We start from the raw sequence: 22636 nt of genomic DNA, 5'->3' as shown, positions 1-22636 counted from the left end.
GTCTCAATTAACATATTGCGTGAAGTGCATCTATCTGTGATATATATTAATATATTTTTTTAAAAGCGTTTGGATTTTGCTCTTTTTTGTAAGCTCTGTTATTGTCAACTCATTTAGTGGCTTCTGATCAAGGAATTCAGTAAATCAAGTTAGTGTTTTCTAGTTTGGGAAGATTTTTCCTTTTACTTTGAATCTTCTGAGGCTATCACATTTTGCTTTGAATGAATTTTTATAAGACTGCTGCTGATACTGACAGTTAAAAAAATGTAGTGACTACTCTCACATCATGAGCTATCATTTTTCTTAATATAAATAATTTCTATTTTGCTACAATCCATTTTGCTATTGTCAACTACAAAAAAAAAAAAAAAACAACACAGCCACCTCAGTGCTTAAGCCTTCGTTTAGCTAAATATTTAAGCACAGGCTGAAATTGCATTCTGGAAAATTCTAATACAATGCCAGTCCTGGTTCTAACCCAATTCAGTTTGGAACCAGGCCTGGAATTGTAATACACCTCACTAATAGAACATAAGGGAAATTGTATTGTGCTAACTTAATAAATTGTCCAGACAAAGCTTGTAGAGTTTACACTTCCCTGTGCTCTTTTAGACACTCCTAGCCCTTCTTAGATGAACTCTACTGAGGTGTAAGGATGTCTAAGAGGGTCTAAATTACACCAAGGAACTAGAAGACATAAGTACATCCTGCATTAGCTTACAAAGTCTTACATCTACTGAGTGAAAAGGGTTATAATTTATGCCACTTTTTGCATAACTTCTGAATTTAGTCTCACGTGTCCCATAGGAATTGATTAGTTTTGTTCTGTATTCCAATTCTTCTGAATTCAGGGGCATACATAATGTTTATCTTATAGGTAATAGGCCAGTGAGACCTCTTCTATGCTAGAGGCTAGATTCTCTGCCGCATAACTTATTGAACTCAGGAGAGTCTTGGCAGCAGAGAATTTGACTATACATTCAGTATGTAGAGCCATCAAGGAGACCAAAAGTCATAGTAGGTGAAGATCTGTTAAGAATTCTGAGTCCCCTCTGAAAATCAGGTTTACTGAGAACCCGGTGGAAGGTGAGAGCTGTCCAACTTTTTGTTAATGCTAAGGTTATCACAAGGCCTGTAGCCTTAAGGTGTCAGCTGTCTAGCCTCTACACAAAATGCCCTCCTGAGGAGCAATGAAGCCATAGATTTCATTTGGATGCAAGGGGAGCAGTACCAGGAGTGTGGCTACCCTGCACAGAGTCCATATCAGCGGATGGTGTATAAAGGGCGCTTAAAGCTCACCTTTTCACTATCCTGATTCTATGCTGTTCTATTCAGTCTGGTCGCTCGATGGTGGGAAAGAGCCTAGCCTTAGGGCTGCTTTAATTTACTTTAGGCTGGAGTAGCTACAGGGGGCTGAAACCAAGTCAAGTGATTCCTCCAATCACATCCCCTTTTCCATGCTCTGCCAATAGCAGGGAGGGTGACTGGTATAAGAACCCGGATGCTGACTCTACACCATCACAGCATCACCCTTACAAGTGGACCTTCCTGACTCAGCTGAAAGGGCTGGAGGACCAGATTATATGATCAGAGATCTGGCCTAGTTAGTGGAATCTTGTAGCACTCAGCTGTTTTGTGCTGAGCTGGCATAGCATACATTTAACTGAAATCATTGATTTCTGAGTGTAAGAGAAATGAAAAGTTACTATGTGAAGATAAGAGAGAAAATGGTCAAAATCAGGGCTTTCGATGTTTTAATTAATGAGTTGGAGTTTGTTTTGCTTATTTTCTTCATGTCTGGTTGCATGCAAGATTTGCAATGCCTCCAGCAGAGTTCCCGCCTCCAGCAGAGTTCCCTCCTCCTTTTGGAAACTGTACTGTATGTTGTCTAATTTTTCTCCTCCAGCCCAATACCAGAGACATTCACAGTAGATTTATGAGAATGTGAGAGCTGATGGTGCCATTGTTCTGCCTCTTCATCTTCCAGCTCCGTGATTATTCTAAAACAGTCTGGAAATTAGTTTCTCACAAGAATGATGGGCCTCCTAAAGACATGACTGCTGTGTAATTAAAAGGAATTAGATTCAACACCACCACCACCAAACTGAAATTTGTTGTGGAAAAGCAGCTCTAGCTGTAATTTAGCTGACTCCTGGCATTCTTCTATATAATGTACTACATGTTTTTATCTTAAACCACTGTTAAGAGGCAGAGGGAATTTTCAGTGGAGTTTACTGAGAACTTAAAAAAAATTAATAAAGAGCTTCAAGTACTGAGATAACAGATGGAAATTAATAATCTGCAAACAATTGGAGGTATAAAAATATGTTTAGGATCCACCTGCGCCAAGGCAGGTGTGGGTGCTAAGATTTGTCAATGACAAGAAAACCCCAAATCCCATAGTACTGCACTCTGTGGTTTTTTCGTTATCATCCACAACAAAGAATAACATGAAAGGCTTATTGAGCTGACAGGCAAAGATTATTCCATCCTCCACCCCCTTATTTTTGTTCAAAGTGAAGATCAGGAATTAGATTAAAATTTGCTTTTTTATATTAGAAAAATTCCAGTAATTAAATACATTAGAATGTCAGTATTTCTTTCCCCCTCCCCCCTCCGGCCCCCCAACTATGGAGAAAAAGATGAAATAGGGGGGAGTTGAACTTTTTCCCTGTTACAGACTAACAGGCAAAAATTTCCCCTAGCCATTTAAAGAAACTTCATATAGTTTCAAGATTAAATAGTTTGGAGATTATATATTGTTAAATTGCTTCTTCCTTTAAAATCAAAAGTGTAGTAACCTTTTGGGCACATTGACATTATGATGGGCTATCATTGAAACCAAGAGCTTAACTGCATTTGAAAAAGGATCAGACATTTACAAATATCCAGAGTTACTGTAGTAAATACTATATTAAAAATAAACAAGAACTTTGGGAGGCATTTAAGCCATCATTCTTCAGGGGATAAACCAACTGCTAACTATTGGTGTTGGGAGGAAGATTATTTTAGGGCAGGTTATCCCACAACTCCCTACTTATGGGCTTCTTGCATCTTCCACAAGCTGGTATTATTGGCCATTGTCAGAGACAGGATACTGAAGTAGATGGATCAGTGATTTTGTCCAGTATACAGTGACTACGTTATATGATCCTATCCTATGTGCTGCAGAAAGCTCTGAACACCTCATAGGAGGAAGCAGCAGCACCATATAGGATCAGGTGCTAAGCTCTCTCCAGTTATGGAATTCGGATACCCAAAAAGTCTCATTATTTCCATGTGTTTTCCAGCAGATGTGCATTTATATAGATTAAACATCTGGAGCTTTGTCACTGTGACCTAAGAGATATAGTATTCTATCAACCCAATAGAGGAACTGAAAAGCACTTCAGAATAAAATGCATAACTGAGGTATGTCTCTCTGCTTGCGTTTCCCTTCTATCCATTTTTTTTATTGTGAGTGTATGTACAAAGGATTTTCTTATGCTAAAGAAATCGAAACAAAACCACTTAAAATACAATCATCATAAAGTAAGGGGCTGGGTAGCATACAAACAGATGAATGAAATTTTTAAAAAAATCACTCTTGGTTTCTTGGGGGATCCAGATTCTGGGTGGCTGCTCAAGCCCCTGTGACATACCACCCTGGCCTGCAAAAGGATTTCAGTGGATTTTGTGGCCCTCTACTACCTTGCACCTCCCTGCTCTAAGCAGAACATTCTACCCTCTACCTGTTGCTTACATGGCAGAAATCAAAGCAAACAGCAGTATAAGAGTGGGAGAGTAAGGGATTTGCATTCAGTTTTATACAAGTAAATGGACAAAACTAAAAACTCAAATTTATATTGAGTGAATATATGATTTTTAAGACATTGGTCTTTGTGACGCATGGCTAGAAAGGGTTAAACATCCTGCAAAATAAAGAACCCTCAAAAGCCATGTGGGGAGATAATATTTGTGTTTTTGTGTATTTATGTATGTATGAGTAGCGTTGACAATGTATTGAACAGTCCCTGTCTCTGCTGTATTCTGATAATTCAGCGGTCAAAAGAACATCCTATCATTTAAATGAATTGGAAACACGGGATATCTCGGTATTCATCTCTCTTTAAAATGTACTGTGAATGGTGGAGGAACAAGCAAATGGCCTTTGTTAATTTGTATAGCTAAGTACCGGTGATGGGCCTCCTTCAAAGTCATCCTAATGACCTTTTGCTCCCTGAGGAACTCCAACTTGTCAAAAGACATGAAATTGTATAAAAGATCCTTGGGTCCTGATTCTGTCATCTCAGCTCTGCTTAAGCTTCATCAGGGGAAGTTTGAGTCTTAAGACTGAGGTCCCAGTTATGCTGGTATGCCCTGAATGTGATATTTGGACATTGGACTATAACCTATTAATTGAATTCTAAAGGAACTCTTTGCAACTACAAAGCTCACCACCTCTGCTGTGACTCTGAACCTCAATGGATTGAACTCATGTCTGTATCTATATTGATCTTTTAACCATACTTCCTTTTGTTTTGTAATAAATTTTAGTTTAGTTAATAAGAATTGGCTGTAGCGTGTATTTGGGTAAGATCTGAAACATTCATTAACCTGGGAGGTAATGTGTCTGATCCTTTGGGATTGGTAGAACCTTTTCTTTTATGTGATGAAATAAGATTTACAGAAATTTTCATCATATTTGATGTGTGTACCTGGATGGAGGTCTGCGGCTGGATCCCTTTAAGGGAACCATGTTGTTTGGACTTCTGAGTAACCAGTAAGGTAATAAAGAAGCTGTTTTATGCTGGCTCCGTGAATCTAAGTATTGGAATATCCACAAGCTTTATAGAGATTGTCTGCCCCATTCTTTGCAGTTCACCCTAATTGAGTGACCACGGCTGGCTCCCCATTAGGACCAAAGTCTTATTTGGCTAAATTTATATTCTATATAATAAAACATGTAAGTCGACTGATGCTGGAAAAAAATGGCCATTTTGATTTCAATACAATGTGTTCTAAATCAAGCAAAATGACAAGCATTTCAGGATTTTCATGCCCACCAAATAGTTCATCTTGAAGCATGCTTTTTCTTTCAATAAGTCAGGAAGGCTGGAACATTCTCCAAAGGCCCAATATGTTTGTTTTTATTGCTTTCAGATTTTTTTATAAGCTTTAGGATCTACAGATGCATTTCTAACCTCACTTATGCTGTTGTAATGGCACATTATTTTCTCTGGTGAAGGAAATGCTGACAAATGAATCACTTGCAGTGTGTTTTTGGTCTACCAGCCCTAACAATCTAAATCAAAATGGAAAAGAAGTTTCACCCTGTGTAAAACCAAAGAAAACAATTATTGATAGTAGTTATGCTGTTTTCATCCTGAATTTCTCCCATTTATTCCATCAAATCAGTTCTTAAAGGCTTCTTTGCACTCACGTCCACTACTGGCTTTCCCACAGGAATAATGGAAGCTGTTATGTTGTGAATGCTACACAAATATAAATATATTCCCAAATACCATAAGCTCCTCCTTAAGTCTTTTAATTATGAATATAATTTGCAAAGGGTAAGTACACACAAGAATATTTACCAGCATGATATACTTAGAACATAAACTCGTCAGGACAGGGACTGCCTCTTATGTGTTTGTGCAGTGTCTAGTACAATGGGGCTTTGATGTTGTTTGAAGCCTTTAGAGGCTATTATAATAATAATGATGATCTTGGAAACACAATCAATTTCTCAAATCAAGGGAAAGCGACAGTGATAACATTACAACTTCTCCTCAATATGGCAAATAGCAAGTTTAGGCCTACCAACCTTGACTGTGCTCTTTCACTATCGCAAATTTGGCTTTTAATAAAAAATAGGTGTAGAGAAATCATCCATTTTTAAAACAAAACTCTGTTCTGCAAAATGCATCAGAAATGTGGAAAATATAGAAAATTTGGACACTACCGTTTCATATTATGCCATCACTTCCTGTGACTCCCTGAAATAACATGTTTTGTTTTTCAAGGCTTCCTGTTCACTGGACCAGTGGGATATATTATGTGAAAAATCTATGAATCATTTCCCCACTGTTTTCACAATCTATTGCTTAAATGAGCTCAGTCTTGCAATATTTCAAATAGAATGGATGGGGGAAAAGTCTATTCCATTATTTTCATTGGAGACAATAGGAATGGAGAGAGAAAGATGGTAAGAAATAGAAATATATAAACCACACAAAAGAGAATAAGTATGGAAACATCCTGTCATCTTTATTTAAAGGGAAAGTCATATGTTTGTTTTTCACTGGGAATGAGACTTTGAAAGCTGACAGATGGCAAATTATTCATTTTCTTGTTTCCTGCCTATTCCTTTAAGATGAACGGCCAATATTATACTTTATGCAAAGTGACCCAAGTAAAAACTAGTTTCTGAGAGACTGAAGCAAGGATGGAATTGTCCCTAGTGAAACCACTACTTATTAATAAAGAAGAGAAAATACTGCTTGAATGTTTGGAGAGTCAAACACTTGGCACATAACTGTGACATCAATAGATACAGTCAGTCAGCTTCTAATGTAGTGGAAGCACATTTACATGATATCAAGCTTACAAATGCAAGCAAAGACATTTTTATTGATCAAAAAACAGAGACTAACTGAACTTGAGCAAAACGTGCTTTTGTATATTCGTCTGGTCCATAATTAAGAGCTTATTCAAAGCAGATATTTCATGCATCATAGCTATTTGTACTGACTAAAGAGCCATTTTCTGTATATTAAATGTTTGGTGTCTTACCTTCTTCCAAATATATTATCAAGCCTTCCCCAACTGTAAATATCTGCCTCTGAATTTGCTTTTTTTTTTTAAGTGGCTGAGATAAAAGATGATGATATTGACAAGTGCTGAACTCTAATATCATTTGACTTTATAAAGAAACAATTGAGGAATCCAAAGTTAGAGGAGAACATTCTATATAGTACAAATCATCCAGGGGAAGTGTGCAGGGAATAATGTGTAAGAATTAGAATATGCATCTCCCTGCTTCTGCCAATGAGTACCCAAAATGTAACATTCCCTACTCCTAATAATAAATGGCAAAGATGTAGCATGAGTTACCAGACCTCCTAATTATTTATTATTAAATCTAACTTGGGCAGCTCACTTAGAAATAATGGTAGTGCTTTGTAATTCTAGAGTTTTTTTCACCCACATGCATCCCAAAGTACGCCACTTATACATAAAAGTAGAGCGGACGGTGAACTGGATTTTTGGTTCATGGGAAAGCCACAATTTCAAATTTGTTTCTATTCAGAAACAGAATGAAAACAAAAAAAAATCAAAATTTCCCATGAAATGAAATTCTGAAAACAATCGTTCTGTGTTTGAATTCCAATTTTGACATTTGAAAGTATTATATAATATGAAATTTAAAAAAATTAAAACAAAAGGTCATTGTGATGGTGTGTCCACCCCACACAAGGCCTGAAGTGGTTCAGGTGGCTAGGTGGGCCAGTTAATCACCTAGGCTGCACCTGAAGGAGGAGCCAGGGAGCAAGGACTAATTAGAGATGGCGCTCAGCTGGACAGGAACAGGAGGAGCCTGTATAAAGCCCAGTAGCTGAAAGCAGAAGGGGGCTGCAGAGAGAGAGAGAAAGGGAGTCACTCTCCGGGTGAGAGAAGATAAGGGAGGAAGTAGCCCAGGGATACAGCAGTAAGGTGTAGTCCTTGACTACTTGTTTAGGTTCCTATGGGCTGGAACACAGTGTAGAGTTGGGCGTATGTTTCCCTACCAGCCACTGGGCAGTGGCATCATTAAGGGGCAATGAGAGGAAAGACTGTCTGGGATAGTTTATTCTAAGACACTTCAATACCCCAGAAAGGGAGGATTACAGTGACCTGGCCAGAGTGCCAAACCATGAAGCGGGAGTAGTTGAGTCCCGAGAGAGCAAGAATGATGGAGTGAGCAACCCCAGAAGGGGTGTTGGACTGGCAGAGCTAATCCCCATATGCAGCCAGAAGGAGGTGCTCCAGCAGTGAGTAAAGCATCCTATGGCAGTCACTTTGAAATGGAAAATTAGAAGATTCTTTTCTTACAAAAGTTAGAAATGTAGCATTTGAACCTTTTAAAAAATGCTTGCTTTCAGTTTTTCTTTCTAAACAAAATTTTGTTTAAACTGATGTTTCTGCTAAATATTTTGCTTTAGACAAATTATCATTTTCCAACAGAAAAATATTCCACTGGAAAATTTCCAACCAGCTCTACATAAGTAGTCTTTTTATTTGTCCATTTATTGTAGAGTGGAAGAAAATTGTACTGGACCAGCAACACTGCCCAACTGTTCCTAAGAAGATAGGGGAAGAACAATTCCTATACAATTTTAAGGGGAGAAATTTTAAGTAGGAAGAAATGATAACTCAACCTTGTCATCCTTGATGAATTCCAAGCAAACACTTCTCTCTTTGCGGAAAATACCATGGGATCTTTAATGACTCCAGGTTTTCTGGGCTTGATTTTATTACTTCTGAAAGATGTCACTTTCAGAAATGGCATGCTGAGGCAGTTTAGTGTTAACTCAGCAAAAGGAGACCTATATTGACACAAACACCACTTCCTTAGGTTTTCAACCACACTGTTTACTTGCCACTTAACATGTGACCACTGATGAGATTCTAATTCAAGGAAGCACACAGGTGAATATAAATGTATGGTGAAGTTCAAGCAGACATATATACACTCAGTGGTAAGGTTTTGGAGTAGGAATTGTTTGGTTTTTATGTGTGATAGAAAATATGCTCTCTTTCATAGGTTAATTTAGTCAAGCCAAGTTTAATAAAACTGATGATGCAGACTCTAATTCTAGTGACAGCAGCTACACAATTAATGAAACTGAACTCTGGTACCAGATTGTGTGGGTGGGATCGAGCAAAGTTATATATGCTTTTATAAGCAGAAGGGTCTGATGTTTTAATTGTGCTATAAAATTGATTATTTTGCCATATGCAATTAGATGGTGTTACATGCAGCTGGAAATTCTCACAGTAGCAGGTTGTTGATGAGACCCTCAACTTTGGACCCGCCTCCCACCCTTGGTCCATAAGTGTGTTGTGGAGGTTGTTTCTGAACAGGTGGGGAATGACTGGTGGGTGTACCTGGGTAAGGGTTGGGAAGTTCTGAGCTGGGAAAGGGATGGATTGGGCTGGCAGGGAGAAATGGAGTCATTGGGAGAAATGGAGTCATTTGGTGAATGGAGTTGAAGATAAATTGGTGCGGTGTGTGTTAGTTTGCAGGGGTAGCGGTTAAGACCATCAAGGGTCTCAGAGGGATAAATGGGAAAATTACTGTTTTCTTCTATCTTCCACCTTTGATAATAATTGATAGATCTAAGCCCATTTATTGCAGAGGACTTCAGTTAATGAAGTGGAGTAGATGATGAGATCATTCATGAAAGTTAAGGTGGGAGAAATTGAATTTCCATTTGATTTTTATTTGGATGCAAGTTAGGTTGTTAATGATATTTGTGTCTCTAAATGCCATGTTGCACATGGAAGTGATAATATATGCAGTTAGCAAGTGCCAGTTTGAGGCCATTTTTGATAACAAGTATGGACCTGAATCAACAAGGTTCTTAATCATATGTCTGGTTTCATTGGTTTCATCTTTATCTTCCTAAGGGAGGAAAAAAAAGCTAATATGCCTGCACACTCAAAAGAATCTCTTATCTCTTTATCTAAAATTAAGAATGGTTTCTTTTATTTCCTTTTGACAAGGTCAGAGATAAACATTATGGGGTTTAAACTATGTGAGGATATTTTAGGATGACTAATCAAATGTATCTAAAATGTGTATATGTTTGTCCCCTTTACTATAAATGTATTTTTTTATGTGAAAGAAGATGAGGGATGGGACCAAAGTGAGTGATTCTTTGTATTGGCTATGTAATGTATGACTGTTGAACTTCACTGTTAAAACAAATGGCTGTATGTTCAATTGTATTTTATGTTTTCAAAGAAACATTTGGAAATAATGCCATTAAAAATAAAATAAAAGGCACGCAGTTACACCAGGAGAAAAGCTTTAATCTCTAACTAGAAATCTCTGGGTCAAAAGGCATTGCAAAAACTTCACGAGTGTTTAATAAAATATTAGACTCGATACAATAGGTTGATGGCACATGATAAATCTTTATATGCCTGATTACACATTATGTTCCTATATACCCTGATGATATCCTCACATATTGACCTATTCTTTACTGAAAGGAGATCATTTTAATCCTGCAGTTCTTGTAATACTCATATTGTATCTCTGCCATATCATGCTTCATTAGTGTCAAATATGGGCTTGGGCACATTCTCTGTGAGGTCTTTTGTATACTTGATGAACAGATTGCAAAATCCTAATAATGCTAACACTATCCTGTGAGAACATAAAAGAAAAGAACAAAAGAACATACAAATACCTCTGAATCTAAAGTAAACACTGAATGGGAAACCACTAAAACTATTTTCATTGTTGTGTCTTGCTGAGGGAAATGGAAGGAATATCATAACTAATTTGGGGGCTTACATCTAAGGATCTCAAAGTTCTTTATACTAATTTAATTATGAAGCCTTGTAACATCCCAGGTAGGAACTACTATCTCATTTTATTATAAATAGGCCAACTGAGTCTAAGTGAGGTGCTCAAGGTCACACACAGACCTGTTTGAAAAATTGGGGGGTGGCAAATCACAATTTCTCCCCACTTTTTAATTCTAATTTAAAAAAATCAACCAGCTCTGACTAACTGTGTGACTAGAAGCAGAATTGGGACAGAACATAGGAAATAAAGCATCTTGGTGAACACTATTTCCTCCCTACAATCATGTAGAAAACACATTATCTAATGTAATGAGTGATTAATGTTAAAGATTACAGGGATTCTCGATAAGACATAACTTAGCAAAAGTTACTAACTGTGTCATGCGGATCTGTGCTCAGTAGGGCCACAGTTTGCCATGGGTTTCCTTTTCGTGCCATTGAAGAGAGTTGGCTTCCTGCAGGCTTTTGGAGACCTGCACTTGGTCAGATTGAAACCATTAAGTTGTACTGATTGGCCCTGATGGGGGAAGAGGACAAAGTAAAGAGTGTAGGAGGGGCAGAGAGAGGTAAGGCAGTTGGGAATTTGTCTTTCTGCTCTGGCCTGGAAAGCTCAGCAAAGGCCAATTTGGTCCCTTAAAAGAAGTGGTTCCATTTCTCCTCTTCCAAGATAATGGCTTGCTGCTTCCAGGAAAACAACTGGGAGGGGTGGTCGAAGTGACCTAAAACTGGTTTGTTTTTCGTTTAAGGCCTAGAACTTTTTTAGCACATGCCTGTCTCAGATGATGTGAGTAGCCTTAAATGACTTCAGTGTGACCACGCGTACTTAATCTTAGGCATATGCTTAAATAACTTACTGAATCACAGCCTAAGAAGATGGTCCAGTAAGATTAAGTCTGTGTGGTCAAACTGAAGCCATTTAAGTCTACTCGTGATTAGAGTCAGGCATGTGCCAAAATACCTCACTGAAATTAAGGCTTTAGCCAGGAACCACAGTCCTGTTTTGAGGTTTTTTATATATATATATACACACACACACACAGCTGTCAAATTATTAAAAAGAATTTTGAGATAAAAAATAATTGTGATTACAGTTTTAATTGCACTGGTAAGCAATAATAAAATACCATTTATTTAAATATTTTTTGATATTTTCTACATTTTCAAATATATTGACTTCAATTACAGCACAGAATTTAAAGTGTACAGGGATCACTTTATATTATTTTCTATTACAAATATTTGCACTGTAAAAAACAAAAGAAATAGTATTTTTCAGTTCGCCTCATAAAAGTACTGTAGTGTAATCTCTTCATCGTGAAAGTGCAACTTACAAATGTAGAATTTTTTTTACATAACTGCACTCAAAAATAAAACCATGTAAAACTTTATAGCCTACAAGTCCACTCTGTCCTACTTCTTGTTCAGCCAAACAGTACAAACAAGTTTGTTTACATTTATGGGCGATAATGCTGCTCACTTATTTACAATGCCACCTGAAAGTGAGAACTGGCATTCACATGGCACTGTTGTAGCTGGTGTTGTAAGGTATTTACATGCCAGATATGCTAAACATTTGTATGCCCCTTCATACTTCGTCCACCATTCCAGAGGACATGTGTGATGTTACACTCCATATGATTTTATGAAAATATGCTAATAGGTGTGAATATAATGTAACTGGAATATGCTTCATGCAAAAGGTCTTTTGTAAGGTATCATTACAAAGCTTATAATCTACTGAGTGTGTTCATCCTATTTGTATGAATGTATCATTCTTGTATATGAAATTAGAAATATGAAATATAACTCTGAGGTCCTATTGTAATTATGCAAAGCGCAGGCCATTAATGGTGGTTTAGAATCTTGATGGCTCCCATTAACCAGGACAGTTGACTGTAGATGGCACTGTTTACTTGCAAGCCTTCCTGTGAGTCAGGCCAGGAAGAATGAAGGCTTGAGGTCTCACAGGACATGTGACCATGTCACCTGATACTGGAATCCATCTTAAACCTGGTGCTTTTCCATTTAGAATGAGGGGTGGGGACCCAGACTGACAAAAGATTCCCACCTCGTGCCAAAGCTATAAATGGGGGTGGAACAAAACAAAGGGGGCTACAGTCATGAGAAATCCCCTAGCTACCACCTGAGCTCGAACAAGGACTGTACCAGGGGAAAGGATTGGGCCCAGACTAGAAAGGAGTTTAGTCTGTGAAAGAAGCTTATTGGAACATCTGAGGGTGAGATTTACCTGTATTCAGTTTCTTAAATGTATTAGGCTTAGTCTTGCGTGTTTTGTTTTATTTTGCTTGGTAACTTACTTTGTTCTGTCTGTTATTACTTGGCACCACTTAAATCCTACTTTTTATACTTAATAAAATCACTTTTGCTTATTCATTGACCCAGAGTAAGTAATTAATACCTAGGGGAGCAAACAGCTGTGCATATCTCTATCACTGTTATAGAGGATGGACAATTTATGAGTTTACCCGGTATAAGCTTTATACAGAGTAAAATGGATTTATTTGGAGTTTGGATCCAATTGGGAGCTGGGTGTCTGGGTGCTAAAGACAGGAGCACTTCTTAAGCTGTTTTCAGGTAAGGCTGCAGCTTTGGGGTACGTGGTTCAGACCCTGGATCTGTGTTGGAGCAGACTGGCATGTCTGGCTCAACAAGACAGGGTTCTGGAGGCCCAAACTGGCAAAGAAAACAGGCTCAGAGGTAGTCTCAGCATATCAGGTGACAGTCCCAAGGGGGTCTCTGTAACTGAACCCATCACAACATGCTTCCATGCTGATGACAAGTTCTGCTTGATAAAGATCCAATGAAGTGCAGACTGATGCACATTCATTTTCATCATCTGAGTCAAATGCCAACATAGAAGGTTGATTTTCTTTTTTGGTGGTTCTGGTTCTGTAGTTTCTGCATTGGAGTGTTGCTCTTTTAAGACTTCTGACAGCATGTTGCCTACCTCGTCCCTTTCAGATTTTGGAAGGCACTTCAGATTCTTAAATCTTGGGTCGAGTGCTGTAGCTATCTTTAGAAATCTCACATTGGTACCTTCTTTGCGTTTTGTCAAATCTGCAATGAAAGTGTTCTTAAATCGAAAGTGTGATGGATTGTTATCCAAGACTGCCATAACACAAAATATATAGCAGAATACAGGTAAAACCACAGAGCAAGAGACATACAATTCTCCACCAAGCTGTTCAGTCAAAAATTTAATGAATGCATTATTTTTGTAATGATCATCATCAGCATGGAAGCATGTCCTCAGCAATTGGCTGAGTGGACTTGTAGGCTCTCAAGTTTTACATTGGTTTGTTTTAGAGTGCAGTTATGTAACAAAAAAATTCTACATTTGTAAGTTGAACTTTCATGATAAAGAAATTGCAGTACAGTTCTTGTGTGAGGTGAATTGAAAAATACTATTTCTTTTATCATTTTTATAGTGCAAATATTTGTAATAAAAAAGAATATAAAGTGAGCACTATATACTTTTATTCTGTACTGTAATTGAAATCAATATGTTTTGAAAATGTAGAAAAACATCCAAAATATTTATAATAAATTTGCTATTGTATAGTTTAACAATGCGATTAAAACTGTGATTAATTGCAATTACTTGTTTTAATCAAGTTGATTTGTTCTGAGTTAATCACTTGAATTAACAGAAATTGACAGCCCTAATATATATCATTCTCTTACAATAAACTAGTAGGCTTAAAAGCCTTGGTTGTCAGTAATAGTGCATCAGTCACTGAAGAAAGTTTATAGAAAAACTTCTCTTAAGGTTCCCGTGCACCTCCTGAATAGTAGAGCTTTACTGTTGTAACCAAGTCTTATTTCTCTGTCATTCTTGTGTTTTCTGTCACATTCACCTAATCCAAGAACTCAGATGAAGGATTTATTAAATGTCATGTTTCCTTTTAATGCATTCAAAACTGCACCACCAAATGTTAAAAGAATGTATGTTATTTTGCAGAAATACATCAATCACAGAAATGAGCAGACTGTAGGTCCAGGTCAATACCTTACAGCCCATTAAACAGAGGGAAGGCAAGCAAGTTTGCTTCTATTCAGTATGACAGATGGTAGGAGTGAATAATAATAATGTATGTCTGTAGTCTTAGCTTGCCAATATTAACATGAAAAATTATCAATCATTAATCCATCAAAGAATGTTAACTTTCCCAGTCTTAATTATTACTGAACTTTGGGAATAGGAAGTTTAATGAAATAGGTTTAATGCTTGAGTTTAATGGAGCATCTTATTGGGCTGTTATATCAAAAAGCTTTCTCCACCATCAATAAGCTCCGGTATTAAAGAGAAATATTTCACACTAGCTCACAAAAGTAATGAAAGATGCAAGGAGACCTCAAATCAGGTACCCGTGAATTCTGTAACAATCATTTAGTCATGGTGTTTATTTGCAAAATAAGTTAGTGCCAGTTTTAAAAATGGCTTTCAGCATAGCTCCATCCTATGGCAAATAGAATACAGAAGCTTTTTGCAGTATTTTAATTCTGAATCAATTTATGGAAAAATGTCAAACATCTAGACCAAACAACAGAATCAAAGACACTATTGATCTTGGGGGGCCATGTTCCAACCCCATTGACATCAATAGAAAGATTCCTTTGCCGTCAGGCCTTGGTTGATAAAAGATCATTTGGCATTATCAACAGCGGAAGTTTCAGTTGAAGGGTCTGGATCATATCATCTAAGAGTGAAGATTGAAAGGTTTAACGAGGGAACCAGACTGTTCAGTTGAAAATGTCTGTATTATTAAAGCTGGTCCATCTGTTCTGTTGCTCACTTTTGGGGTTTTTTTGGACTGTGTTGTACTTCATTCTTTGACGCATGCCAAAGAAAAATCTCTAGAACTAAATTGCTAAGATCAGTTGATTCCTGTCTAATTGCATTAGCTGATTCCTACAGTAAGTTGAAAATATTTAAAGTTTGCCTTTAAAAAAATCTGTTTGTTTTATAAGAGCTTGTTCTGACTCCAGTCCAGCAAGGAAACTGAGAACATTGAACTTTAACCATGTGAGTAGTTCTATTAGCTGTCACATCTTTTCTGTGCCCCTGCTTTCCGTTCCCACCTGTAAGGCAGTAAGCCCAAGGAGAGACCATGTGATCTTAGCACTACTGAAGTCCAGCTGATCCTCAGTTGGTATAAGAGAACCTTAAGGGCTTGTTACAAGCTGATGTAAGTTAGAGCAGCACAGAGATTGCTCTAATTTATGCTTAGAGGCCAAGCTTGTTTGACAGCCCTGGGGAGCAAATGGGTGGTGAATGGCCCACTTTCCCCCTCAAAAATACAGCTTGCTTATCATAAGAACTGGCACCAGAACTCTAAAATGTCTCCCACAGAGATGATATAATGTTAACCCAAGGATTAATTTCTTTCACAGCCTATTGTAAGGAATAATTTAAATGAAAAAATGTATGTTTTAGAACATAATTTTTGCTCACAATAGTTTTTAGGCAGTGTGAGCTTTGAGATTATAATTGTAGTTACTAAGGTTTTGTATTCTTAAATGTAACATTGCCTTTACAGATCTGACTAGGACAGTTCTTTGTTCCTATAATAATAATAAAAGTTCTCCCTTTCATCAAACCATGTATTGGAAAGGGTAGTGCATTTTTTAGTCTGTAACAATGTAACATTGAAAATACAAGCGATGTCTTTAAAGTGTTTTCAAGGTTGAAACCATATTAGAGTAATAGCCATTAGTCTACATGTATGTGCCTTCATACAAGATTCAGAAGTAGAGTATTATATTTGATTACTCAACTAAAACACAGTCATCCATTAACCCCTAGAGAGCTTTCTCTTCTCATGCTGAAGGCCATGTCACTTAGTGTGTCCCCATTATTTTCAATGATATAGGAAAAGCAGTAGGAAATACAGAAACATTATAAGGTCATGCTGTTGCCATTTCAGTAAAAGACATAGGGCCAAATTCATCCCTGCTGTAATACCATTGAAGTCAGTAGTGTAGTTGCACAAAGGATGAATTTGGCATACACTGTACATTCAAGGGCATTCAGGAGTTAACCATGCATCAATTACATTAGAAAGCTGAGAACAGGGCTATGGAAAAGCTGATGCAATTGGATTGTCACTAAAACAGACCAAATGTTATAGTATTTTGCAACAATAAAATAAACTTAGCATCTAAGAGGCCTATAAAATGGTTCCAGTTCTATAATTTTATTATTATTATTACTCTTATCATTCCTTAATATTTACATCATGATACAGCTCAGATGCCCTAGTAAAGATTGGGACCCGCCATAGTGCTAGACAGATATAGACACTGTCCTTGCCTTGAAGCACTTAGCACTTTAAAAAAATCATAATTACCCAAGTAACTAGTTACCATACTACCCTTCAGGTTAGTCATTAAGCATTGGCTCATTTTTGTTGTGGCAAAATTGGGTTTTGAGAAAGGATCAGTTCAGGGAATGTGTTCTATGCACAAGGGGTGGTATGGAAGAAAGAATAAAGATGCTTGTGGGATGAGTTGATGAGCAATTGGCTGAGGCTAGCACTATTGGTGTAGCCAAACATGTAGGGATGATGTGATCCAACCACAGACCTACAGAGCAAATGATTAGATTTTAGAGATTGTAAACACCAGACAGAAAATGTTGTTGTGGCCAGAGACCACAATCAGGAGCAAGGCTCCATAGTAGAAGGTGCCTTAGAGTCACATAGGGAGACATGATCCATATCTTGGAAAGCTTTCACAGTATTGCCAAATCTCACACTTTTATTGTGACTCAAGCGGTTTTGGGTTTTTTGTTTTTTTTTACTATCATGAAAACATGATGAAAGGCCCTGACTCACAAATTTTCACTTATTCAAAATGGCCACCATCTCCTATTATTGTCAATGGGGTTGAGACCAGCAAGATGGCCACCATTTTCTAGTCTATCTTCATGTGAAAGCAAGGCTGCTCTTAAAAAGTTGGCTGTCACCTGAAATTGAAGGAAGACCCACAGGCAAAATGGCTGCTACTCTGGTTCAGGGGACTAGGCACCAATCCCACCATATTGTTTTTACCGTTACCATATCACTTGCATGAATTATTGATAAGTAAATATATGAAATGCATTAACCCTAAAAATATAGGTTCTGTATATAACTGTGATTCATCATGCATTAAGTAGGTCAGTGGTTCTCAAACTATTTACCGTCCATCCCTTCTTTTATCAAAGGGAATAAACAGGAGGAGAGAGAGTCAGTCAAGAAAGTAATAGGAAACGGATGGTCATTCCCCTATATTAGGGGTGATGAAAAGTTAATGGAGTCTCCATCTGAGCAGTCAGGGAGAGGTATGCATTTTTGTGAGCATTAAAGGTTGACTTTTCAACCTAAAACTATCACACATACATATTGGCAGAGGAATAGAGGGGAGTTTAAAAGTCATGACACTAAAAACATGATTTGCTGTTTTTTTAAATCTCATGATTTGGGGCGGGGGGAGGCAATGTCATTATTTTTGGGAGTCTGGTTTATTATTTTTGATCTCTTGAGGCTAGCAGTACAGTCTAAGAGCCTGATCCTACAAACATTTATTTGTACCACACTTGGGAAAGCACTATCCTAATGTTAGTTAAAATGTTTCTTTCCCCTTTCCTGTACCTCTCTGTGGTGGCACAGACTACAGTTTAGTCTTTTGAGGACTTTGATATATGTACTATATTGAGGTCAATGTCTGATAGAAGGAGAGTGACACACAATCTCTAAAGGAGAACATTTACTAAAGCAATCAGTGTGTCTATATATGCATGCATAAAGTTTACCTATAACCCTTGAAACAACTGAACAGTGTCAATAACAACCCTTATTTTCAGAAAATACTGTTTTGGGGGGACAGAAGAGGGGCTCCCCAGGTTTTCCACAAGTTCAAATGAAAAATACAATGCATGCACTCATTCATACACTCTCCTAGGGCTCTTTTCTAGAAGGATTTATGCTTCTAAGTCTCCGTGGAATAGTGTTGAAACCCTCTGCAGGACACTTTCCCCTTAAATTTGGGAAACAAATGATCGTCCCACAGTCTCCTTCAAACACCCCTAGAGTCTTGGCAATGACAGCCTACAATTCGCACAGCCTGCACCGTTCTAGTCTCCTTCTTTTTCAGTGGGGTGAGGGAGCCTGCACTCTAGTACAACCACACTGGCAAAGTCCCTAAAGCACAATCCTTACAGATGCTTTTGGTCCTTCCTCTGCTCCAACACTGAATCCTCCAGTCTGGCTCCTGCTCCTTCTCTTTATAAACTCCTCCCCCTGCCCTTGAGTGCCTGTTGGTTCCACTATCACAGAATGATTCTGGATGAGTCCTGCCAGTCTGCTAAACCCACCATGGAAGTCACCAGGTAGTATCAAGCAGCTAATGAGCAGGTCTAGTGCCCGTCCCACCCAATTTCTGGATGATTCTACTGCATCCAGCAGAATCACCCTGCCCATTTCCAATAAGTCTGCAGGCACACAGAATACCCCACAACAAAGTCAAGAAATTATGTATCATCTGCACTGTTTGTTCTTTTATTTACACCACTAAATGCTGCAGTGCAAGCATGTGAGTTACATATGCACCTGAGTTTGTAAGCAGTCCAGTGCACTTGTACTTATGTAAGTAGTATTTGATAAGTACATATGCACCTATACTTGCATAAGCAGTCTAATGATCTCAAAATTATTCATTCACAATTTTTTAATGAAAAATGTATTTACAAAAACCTAAATTGCACAGAAAATGTTCATTTTCCATTTTTTTTTCCAATGGAAAATCAACAATGGTTTGGGGGTTTTGTCACTCAGTATTTTTTCCCACCTTTTTCTCTCTCTTCCCTCTTTGCCCTCCCTCCCTTTTTTCACTGGGAAAATGAGAAAAGCGGGGGGTGAGAGGAAAAGGAGATATAAGGATGAATGGAATGGCAGGGGAGTTTTAAGGAAGGAAGAAAAGGGGCAGGGTGGGGGAACCAGAAAAAAACTGTTAAGTACTTAACATTTTTCATTTTACAGATTTTGAAGGGGTACCCTAAACTAGAAAATTCTAAATTTTTCATTAAAAATATCAAACAACCAAACATTTGGTTTTAAGGGGAGTGTTGCCTGAGAAAATACAATGCACTTCACCAAAATACACTTTGGGTCATATTGACAACTAGCCCTACTGGGTGGATTTCCACTGACTTCAGCGGAGTTGCACCCTCTTAATATCATCACCATGGAAATGTAAATTAAGATTTTAGAAATATCAAAATCTTAAATGTGACATTATTTGGTGCGGGGGGAATAAACTCTTGCTAATTCACTTTTGATTAGCTTTGATTAATAAAGAGTTGCAACTGCCTGAGAGGGAGTAAGTTCCAATCTTGTCATATAAATGCAGATTTTACCTTATACCAACTACAGCTTTGCTTGTTATGATTTGTGATGTCTTTATTTTTTAAAAAATAAATGTGTAATTGACTCCTCAAAGTGATAACTCCCCAGTCTGTTTAATGAATGCAAGCCCTCTTTACGGTTATATTAAAAAACAAACACCTGAAGTATAGTTCTGTAGACACACACTCAGACTGAATCAATTATTGCAGGTCTTTTCAAATTAATTGTTAAAACCTAATGGGTAGATTCCAATTCTGGCTACACCAGTTTACTTTGTCACATGAGTGCTGTGGTTAGGTTCACCTGATGAGCGTAAAGCACTTTGAGATTCTTTGATAAAAGGTGCTATACCAGTGTAAAAATATTACTGCTTACCGTTATGATTTATACAAGTCTGCAACATTTTATGTGGCAAAAGGGCTAGCCATTTCCCCATTTATTTTTATTTTATGTTTATTTTATTTTATTGATTTATTTGTATCAATATTAGGTTCAGATCCAAATAAGGTGGGACCCTTCTGTGCAAATCAGGGCAGTTGATTACCCTAGGACATGAAAGCCTATATGCATGCTGTCTTTCCACTCAACCATATAATGCAACACTTTGCTATCTACATTAAAAGACTTACTTTGTACCACATCATGCATTTCATAATATTTCCATCTAAATGCAGATTTCTGTGTTCCATGTGTACCATCTAGTCAGGTTTTCCATAAAAATACCAGCAGGAGAGTACATTGAAATTCATTTTGCATATTAAAGAAATCTGTTTGAGATTCCTTCTTTTATTTGTTTTATCAACTCAAGCAATAAGCAAGAAAATTAGAGTTTCAGCAATAATGGAAAAGCCATTTATGATTTTATCAGACTTTTTTTTCTGCTTAGACAATTTACAGACTCTTAAGAACAAATAATTTTTATAGTGTTCCACAGCAAAATAAAATAAGTCCATCTGTATCATTTAACCCAAGTACTGTAGTAATGTACATTACCCAATGAGTAACACTCATACTGAATGCCTTTCTTCCCAATATTCACAACACATTTAATGTGCCCCATGGGAATTTGTTTCTCTTGAAAGCATTATTGCAAATGTCATAATATTTTCTGGCATGCACAGGTAAAAAAAGAAATTAGGTAGAATAGATTAGACAGCAGACCTGTCATTGGGAACACTTCATTCCAATTCTAAAAAGGGAAGACAATCAAAACTCTCATTGTCATGCTGTGTAAATACAGCTGGAGTAGATTTATAAAGTAATACATTCTAGAAGGTTTTTATACGTAGGCATTAATCATAAAATGCAAAAGAGGAAGTATACAATACAACTTAAAAATGATTATTGGATCCTGAAATATGTATCCTTGTTTACATACATACTGACATTATGATTGAAAAAAATAAATAGAAAAGATGTCTGACATTTACATTTTTATTTTCCCAATTCCCTAGAATCTTGTAAACATAACATGGGCGCCTGAGATGAAAAAGGAAAATAAGAGATTTCTAGGAAGTATGAGGGAATATAGGATTATCTGAGGATTGTTCTCTTATGCAAGAAGGATATTAACTTAAACTTATCTAATTTATGTATTATTTTCATGAAATTCTCACAAAACATGATCACACTGACAATATATCATCTTCTTAAAGAGAGGATGCAATGCACAGATAAAGTGTGGATGGGCCAGAACAGTTTTTGCAATATACCTGTAATTTTTTTTTCTTCATGTGTTTCAGTGAAGCGAACACATTACCACAGAACAGTGCAGGCACCACTACCTCAATAACTGCAGTACACGCTGAGACCTTGATCTTGCAAACATCTGTGCTCATGCTTAATTTCATGTGGGTGAGATTTTTGTGCTGTGTCTCTAAGAGGTGGAGCACAAAACTTGCAGCCCAGGAGGAGTGGGGGCTATGATGGCTTTAAGCCCTCCAGTTCTCAGCTGTCCACTGGCTAGACTGGCCTGTGGTGTAACTTAGCTCTAAATTACACCACAGGACAGTCTAGCCAGTGGACAGCTGAGAACCGAAGGGCTTAAAGACTCCCTCACTAGCTGCGGTGTAAGTGCCTAGTGATGGGGCCGGAGGCGGGAGATTGTCCCAGCTTCCTAGGGGCACCAGCACTACCCAGAATCTCTGCAGTGCTACTGCTGTGGCCTGACCCTAAAATGCCCTTCCCACCTCCAGCCCCATCACTAGGCACTTACACCGCAGCTAGTGAGGGAGTCTTTGTAAGACCGTTTATTGCTGTTTTCCTCAGCCCTGCATCAGAGAATTCTTCCCTGGTCAGATTTTGGCCACTTCACACACACACACTTTAAGCACACTGGTCAGATCTGGGTCTTTTAGGGCCCCTTTACACTGTTCTGGCCCTTTGATCCAGCATGTGTGGAAACATCACCCTGTGAATAGTCCCATTAACTTCAAACATAAGTGTGTGCAGGATTGAATCCTAAATTAATTGGCATTATAAAAATTAATGTATCTATTATATTACTGTTAAGCAGTTAATTAAATACCCTTAATATTAAATTGTCCCAACTGTGGAAAGTGTAGGCATTGTTAGTACTTTAAATGGTCCTAAAAAAAGAGTACAGGGATCTATGATAATCTGGGAACAACAGCTTTGATAAGATGGTGCTTAAAGGGCACCCCTCAATA

Source organism: Terrapene carolina, unplaced genomic scaffold (genome assembly GCF_002925995.2).
Source record: "Terrapene carolina triunguis isolate 2854851 unplaced genomic scaffold, T_m_triunguis-2.0 Scaffold42, whole genome shotgun sequence".
NCBI classification, from domain to species: domain Eukaryota; kingdom Metazoa; phylum Chordata; order Testudines; family Emydidae; genus Terrapene; species Terrapene triunguis.
The sequence above is the reverse complement of the archived record's forward strand: the minus strand, read 5'-3'. Positions refer to the sequence as shown.